The sequence below is a fragment of the Helianthus annuus genome, chromosome 14 (assembly GCF_002127325.2).
Source record: "Helianthus annuus cultivar XRQ/B chromosome 14, HanXRQr2.0-SUNRISE, whole genome shotgun sequence".
Lineage (NCBI taxonomy): Eukaryota > Viridiplantae > Streptophyta > Magnoliopsida > Asterales > Asteraceae > Helianthus > Helianthus annuus.
The window spans coordinates 29391919-29399822 of NC_035446.2; the positions used below are offsets into that span (position 1 = coordinate 29391919).

The 7904-nt window shown below is 40.3% G+C and overlaps 1 long non-coding RNA gene across 1 annotated transcript; it reads left to right on the forward strand.

Annotated features, from left to right (window-relative positions):
* Positions 1-4829: 4829 nt before the first annotated feature.
* Positions 4830-7334, forward strand: LOC118486357. Its single transcript, XR_004878626.1, has 3 exons — positions 4830-4977; positions 5717-5803; positions 7183-7334. It is a non-coding gene; the product is annotated as an uncharacterized LOC118486357 (long non-coding RNA).
* Positions 7335-7904: the final 570 nt, after the last annotated feature.

Genomic DNA, 7904 nt, shown 5'->3' on the forward strand with positions numbered 1-7904 from the left:
ATAAGATTACAACCCTGAACTACGTGCGTGGCTTCTAGACTTTTACCGTTAGCTAACTCTACTACATGTTTGGTGGGTAAAAGTGTTGGTGCACGTTTTAGCAGTTGGCACATTTTCACAGACGTATAGCTTGTATCCGCACCCGAATCAAACAAAACAGTAACGTAAATATTGTCGAGGAGAAACTTACCCATAACTACGTTGGGATCGTTCACTGCGTCGCCTCGACCTAGTACGAATGCACGACCCCTTGCCTCGTTGTCGTTGTTGTTTCCCCCGTTGTTGTTGTTGCCATTGCCCTGATTGTTATGGTTGTTGTTCGGGTTCCTGTTTAGCTGAGGGCAGTGCCTCTTGAAGTGGCCTTCTGCCCCACACTGAAAACATACTTTGTTGCCCTGTTGCTGATTCTGCTGTGCCTGTGGCTGCTGTTGGTTCTGGTTCGCAGGACGAGGGCTTCTACAATCCTTAGCCTCATGACCCATCTTGAGGCATCTTTGACAGCGACCCTTGTTACACTGTCCACCGTGGTGTCTACCGCAGTTGTTGCACTTTGGAAGGTTCCCTCGATATCCGCCCTGCCTGTGACTACCTGAAGAATGCTGGCTGGGACTCTGATAACTGTCAGTCTTCCGCTGCTGGGCCTGAGACTGAACTGAAGCTGATCCCTTGCTGGAATCCCCATCCCATTTTCTCTTACTGTCACTGGGAGTAGCAGGAGTGGCTGAAGTAGTAACGGTAGCAGTAGCGCTGATGCGTTTAGGCAGTTTGTTCTGATCCACTGCCTGGTCTGTGATGCGGTGAGCGAGGCGTTGAATATCCTGGATGTTATCAAGATTAGCCGAAGTAACATGGCTCTGGATCTCTGGCGCCAACCCTTTGAGATACAACTCAATGCGCTTAATTGGAGGGTCCACCATAGTTGGACACAGCACGGCCAGTTCGTTTGACCTTTTGGTGTAAGCTTCAATCTCTGATCCAGTCATCTTCAGGTGGTAAAACTCATCCTCCAGCCTAATGATGTCTTCCCGAGTACAATACTCCCTCTTAATCAGTTCCTTGAAATCATTCCAGGGTGTGGCGTTAGCAGCTGCCAACCCTAAGATCTGAACTTGGGCGTTCCACCAAGTTAGTGCTATTCCTTCTAGCGTGCCAGTGGCGTATTTCACCCTGCGAGCCTCAGGGCATTCACACATTTCGAAAACTGACTCGAGCTTCTCAAACCAGTGGAGGAGTCCAACTGCTCCTTCAGTGCCACTAAAAGTACTTGGACGACAGTCCATGAAGTTCTTGAAGGTGCAGACAGGTTGCTGCGCGTGTTGACCTATTGTGTACGAATAGGACGAAGTTAAATACGAGAGTGAATGCAGGATCTAAGGATCCTAGTGTGAATCTAAACTGCAGGGTATACTACCTGCTTGAGCAGCTGCAAGTGCCGCAGCAACTTGAGCTTGAACGAGAGCCTCTAGCTGGGCTTGAGTCATGTTGATTCGTCCAGACATGATCTTCATAGTAAAAGTAACGTAAGTGAGAGTGGTTCGCGAGTAGGGCGATGACAGAAAAGCGTAAGCACGTAGGTATTCTCATGTAATAAAGTCATGTGTATCTAAGCGTAATGCAAGCAAAGTTCTAAGCAGTTCTAACAAACAGGCAATAAACATAAACCTTATTACCTAGGATGTCGAGTCTTGCACGTGGAGCGAAGCGTCGTTGTGGATCGTTGAGAGCACTGTTCTGGTTATAGTCTGGTTTTAATAAAAACGTTTTCCCATATTAAAACCATGTTCTCTATAACCTATGGCTCTGATACCAATCTGTCACACCCCCAAAATCCACCTGCGGAGTATCATCGCTTGGGAGCGTGACTGACCAGGATCAAGCCACCAATCATATTGAACATGTAATAAATAGTAATAAGTATCCATCAATACGAAAGGTGTTTATCATAAACCAACAATAATTAAGTGTAACGGAAGCATTAATGTAAACCCCATCATAAGTACTAATGTTTGTAATATCATAAGTGTTTAAAAGTAATCACGATCCATCTGCCCACAACGGCCTGCTCCTCCTTGTGCAAGCTCCATTAGTACCTAAGGTCCTGCAAGGCATGCAGCAGAGAGTCAACAACTAGTTGAGCGAGTTCACAGTAAGTAAATGAGTAACAGTAAGTTCATGAGTATCAAGTGGCTCTAATGGGCCAGTATAGGTTTCTATTGGTGGGGGGCTTCCCATGTTATTAATCCACTAGACTATGCGTGACCATAAGTGCTCTTCTCAACCGAGAACAGTAATACGTACAGGTTTACGCAGGATTTACGTAAGTATCCTTCACAACCGAGGATAGGGTACGTGGGGGTTTACGTAGGTTTTACGTAAGTATCCTGACACAACCGAGGCAGTAGTGAGTATCCGTTCACGCAGGTTTTACGTGAGTATCCTTCACAACCGAGGATAACGAGTAGCATAAGTGTACGTAGGTTTTACGTACGTGTCCTGCACAACCGAGGACGATGGTGTGGTAGTCTAGTAATGGTATCCGTATGAATCTATTCAATCTTATCCTTATCAATCCCATTCCCAACATCCCGGGAATCCCATGCCTTGGTAAGAGTGTGAACTCACCTTGGTTTGCTCGGCAGATACACAAAAGAGGGTTCTTGAACTAACAGTGATCAATCACGTCCTAACAGGGTTATCACACTAGTCAGGTTTTGACTCAAGTAATGCACGTACGTTTCATACAAGTTAACACGTTAATAATCACGTATTGATCGTGGCAGCATCTTAGCAGTCAAGTAATATCAAGAAGTCCAATAATAACTGGCCCAACATGTTGTGCGATCCAATACCCCGGCCCATATACATAACAATCCATTAACATATTCGGCCCAAAACAATTAAACAACATATTGTGCGGCCCGGTTAACCTTGTGCGGCTTGGTTAACCTTGTGCGGCTCGTATTGGGCTTAGAGGCCCAATCGTTAAACATGTGTGATCCAGCCGGTCTTGTACGATCAGGAATGGGCTTATGCGTCTGGATCTTTGGGCTGTCCGGCCCAAATAGTTAAACAACAACATACAGCTTTGTGCGATCGAGGTAACTTGTGCGACTGGAGACCCTTGTGCGACCAGGGTCTCTTGTGCGACCAGGACTGTTGTGCGATTGGATTGGGTTGTACGATCCAATCCATCTTGTGCGAGTGGGGGCCTTGGGCGGTCCAGCCCAATAGCAGCACAGTTCAACAAGCCCAAATAGACAGGCCTTGTGCGATCCAGGAGCCTTGTACGAGTGGGCTCCCTTGTGCGATCGGCCAGTCTTGTGTGTTTGATCCATTTGTGCGATTAGTTCAATCATTCCATTAATCAAGCAATTCGGTTACAAGCATTTAGTAATTTCCATAATTACATCTTATCAATTAACACAATTCCAACAATTCAGTAAACACCAAATCGATCAAACAAGGAATTCTACCATCCAAATCGTATGAACCCTAATCCAAATCATGAACAATTCATATGAACATGTATCATAACATTCAATCCGAACCACCTAGCACATCGACTGATTTTCAAGCATTACCAATTACCCCTTTGATTTATATCATACAATCCGATTTCTTGTGAACATTAGCCATACATGTGCCGATTAACATTTATACCAATCCAATAACATAATCAATCATAATAACCATACAAATCAATTAACATCATTCGGTATACAACATCAAGAACAAGCCGATGGACATGATCAATTTCACATATGAATCATATCATTAATCATGAATACAAACGTAACACACTAACCGATTAATGGCAGAAAGGGTAATCCGAACAAGGAAGGTCTTGTGCCGTCGGGTTCCAAGCAAACGAGAGAGAGAGAGAAGTCTAGGGTTTCTTGTGTGTGTTGTGTTTTTGTTACAAATGAGAGAACTATCCCTAGATGGGTGTTTACACGGTTTAGAGGGGTGGGCCGGCCCTTACATGGGCTGCCCTATTGGTCCGCGTACAAGGTGTGGCCCAAAATGGGCTTGTGCGACGGTGTTGTGTGGTTCGGGTTGTGTAGTGTTGTGCGTTCGGGTTATGTAATGCCTATACATTTATATAGCTTATCATACACACATAATGCACATAACATCATAACATACATTAACTCAAAGTATCATATAGGCACGTAACTTGTACGTAACGTTACAAGATAAGTCTAGAGTTTGAGTTGTCACATTATCCCCAACTAATTGGAAATTTCGTCCTGAAATTTTGTATGCACTCACTGAGGAAGCTAGGTAAACTGTATTGTTCACTGATTTTCCTGGGGTGTCACAACTAACGATTGGTTAAAAAGTATAAGTAATTTCTCGGATAGAATACATTGAGTTTAAACTCAACGAATTATGTAATAAAAGGTTTCGAGGACGAAACCTCTTTAAGGGGGATAGACTTGTAACACCCCGAAAACGGGCTTGGTAATTAAACTCTGTTAATACTAAAAGACGGGTAACGTACCGTTATTAGTAAAAATACCCGGCAAATATTTGGATTTAAATAAGAAATCCTAATATTAAATAAAAACGAATCAAAGTTTTTAAGGAATTAAGTTTATAAGAGCCTGAGTTAACGGGACTTAAAATAAAACGGGTTATGACTTCCCGAACCCAGTAAGCTAACTAGGAATAATTAACCTAGTTAATAAGTGGGGAATATTGTTAGAAATAAGTAGGTTGTGCCCTACTTAATTAACTAACCAAATTAGAGGGGCCAATGTTGTTAAAAATGAAACTTATATTACTGGTTTTAATTAAAAACAAAACCAAACATCTCAATTGAGATGTCTGGTCGTACATGGGACGCAGGGGGGCGACCTGAGCTCCTCACCAAGCCCTAGTTCATCACATATTTCACAAAATTGAGGGCTCAAATCAAGCTGAAATCGAAAATCGAGCATAGATTATTGATCCTCATCACAAGAGGATTTCAAGGTATGTAAAATTTGATGAAAACTCTCAACTCGAAATTCTCATGAAATTGAGAAAATCTGAAATTCATGGTTGCATGTTTGTTTTATGATGATTTAGGAACAATATAGTGTCTAGGGACAAACCCTAGACAAATACAAGTTGAAATCATGTGAGATTTTAGTAAAATCCATGATCACCATTGTAGGTGATTAGTGGGTTATGTAGATTTTAATAAACACTAGGAAATTGGGTGATATTCTAGTGTAATTTGACAATTGTGAAGTGACTTCAGAATTATAGAAGTTAACAACTTTGTAAGATGGTTGGTTTATGTGAAATTAGGGCTAAGAGATAAGCTAGAGACTTGATAAATAAACATGTAAAATTCTGCCCTTAAAGTGTTTGTTGAAATGCCTCAAAGAAGGCTCGAAACTAGAATTTTTGTAGTTAAAACACCTAATTGTGATGTTTTGGCTATTATGCAAAATGTGATTAAAAAAGAGTTCTAAATGTGATAAACGTGGTTAGAACTTTGGTTAAAACGGTGGTCTAAGATAACGCCTACCGGGTAATTAAAGAACGCTAAAACTAGTTGATGAACTCGATTATGCAATTAGTATAAAACGGGCATTTGACTTTTAGAAAAAGTCAAACTGACCTACGATGTGATGAATGATAATTAGACATAGAAAATAAGTGAGGTGGAATAGTCGTGATTGTTATTGACTAATTTAACCACCTTGTAAATGATGAATAATAGTTGGCGCTTAAACAAGCCAGGTGAAGCTTGGAGTGAAAGCGGGTCAAACGAGTCAAGCATAGAAGAAAAGCGTAGCTCGGATGCAAGGTAAGTGTAATTTACACACTTATGTAGAATACCTGTTTATTCGATACATTGTAAACGTGATAACAATAATATTGGAAATATGGAAATTTGTCAAATATCGACTAATGTAAATCAAGGTTAAAAGGAAACCCGTGGCGTAAGCCGAAATGGGTTGAATTTGTAAGAAAAGAGTGTAAAAGAAAAAAAGGGGGTATGGTAATAAAATCCGGGATGGGATGGATGTATGAATTGGAGATCAAAAACGATTTTTTTTATTTAATAGATAATGTGGGCATATACTCCAAACGGGTCGAATGATGGTGATAACACCATTTGACAATATCGACTAATGTGGTTGTCAAGTCTTATGTTAACAGGACCAATTAGCAAATTGGATAATTACGTCACCATTGATGGTGTGATAATGAAAACGAGGTATAAATCGGGTCTACTTATTGATCCGGGCCTGCTATGCATAATTATGTTGTAGTTAAGAATGCTATTTTGGTCGAATAATTTGAGAGAGAGTCCTTCGCCGTAAAAGGACTAAAATCGACCAAAACGCCCTTGTAGGCTAAGTTGAACAAACAACCCTTAAAGGTTGTTTGGAAGCGAATTTCATGATTAGATAAATACTTAGAATAAGTATAGAAGTTGAAAGATGTAATATGTTAGTCAAAAGGCACTAATTTAGTTTTTGTCGCAAATTAATGAACCAAGAGGTAAAAATTTGGTTTATATTGATCACCACATTAAACTCACCTTAAATACAGTTGTGGTGGGAGATTTTAGGATAAGAAATGTGGTGATGGAATGTTAGAAGCAATCGAAAGCGATTTTAGGTTCGAAAGTGCTTAAATACCCTTAACGGGTCAAAATAAGCATACGAGCGAAAACGGACTTAAATGGTGTAATAAACCTATGATTAGAACCTAACATAGTAGGTAACATTAATTTGAAGAAGTGTATGAGATATAGGAATCAAATAAATACGTTTGTTTGATAAAATGCATAAACGGGTTAAAATTCGTTAAAAAGGTAAAGAGTCGAATGCTTAGAAGTCTCAAAATCTCTTATGTAGGATGTGGGATTTTAACTCCATAAGATGGAGGATTAAATTACGGAGGCGTAGGAAAAAGAATCGGGTAAAACGGATCAATAACGAAGAAGTTATGGCCGTTTCCGTAAAATCCGGTCGTGCTGAGAATATGCAGCAACCAGCTGCACAATCTGTCAAAAAGAGACCGTGGCGTAGCGCCACGGCCATGGTCGCGCGTGGCGACGGCCTAAATTCTGAAAATATTGATTTTTTTTGTTTATTTCGAATATTTGACCCGATTAACTTGTTGTACTTGTTATTTAACTATCAAAACTGACTTCTAAGTTGGTTTTGATCATAGGTGAATGTCGAGAGTGCACGGATGAAGATCAAGCGTCGAGCAAGAACCGAACACGATTACGAAATAAGCTTCCGCACTATGTATCGTTATTATGTTAAACGACGAACGTACACGTGATATGTTGTATACTTTTAAATTGTAAAAAGTTTTTAACAAACCCGTAATTTTCAATGCATATATAATCTTAATTACATGATTGTTTTCGTAAATGATACGTAAAACCTTAATTTATAAGAACGGGTGTTACAAACGGTTAGACTGGCTGTTCGGTTGGCGTATTGAATAGGTTCACAAAACGACAAGATCCTATTCGTTCGGTTGGGCTAGCCGAACGGTTAGGCTAGTCGAATGAAGACACTACACAAACAAAATTTGAATCGGTTGGCACTAAAGGACAAGACTTAACCGATCGGTTGGCCAATTGAATTTTCACACGCAACATGCATTCGACCAAATAACAAAGTGGCCAACAATTACTATATTCCTATTGAACCAACATTTATACAAATGATATGATTGATGAATATAATTGATCATTGAAAAGTCTTCGTCACAGTATGCCAACAATTCTCGATTAATACAACCTGATGATTACTAACATGTGATGAGCAATTTTCATTGAAATCAATGGCCGACAATAATTTAGAACAATAATTCTCCTATTTGACCTTCGTTTTTAGTGGATCTGACATGCACATGTAAACAATTATATGGCCGACAAA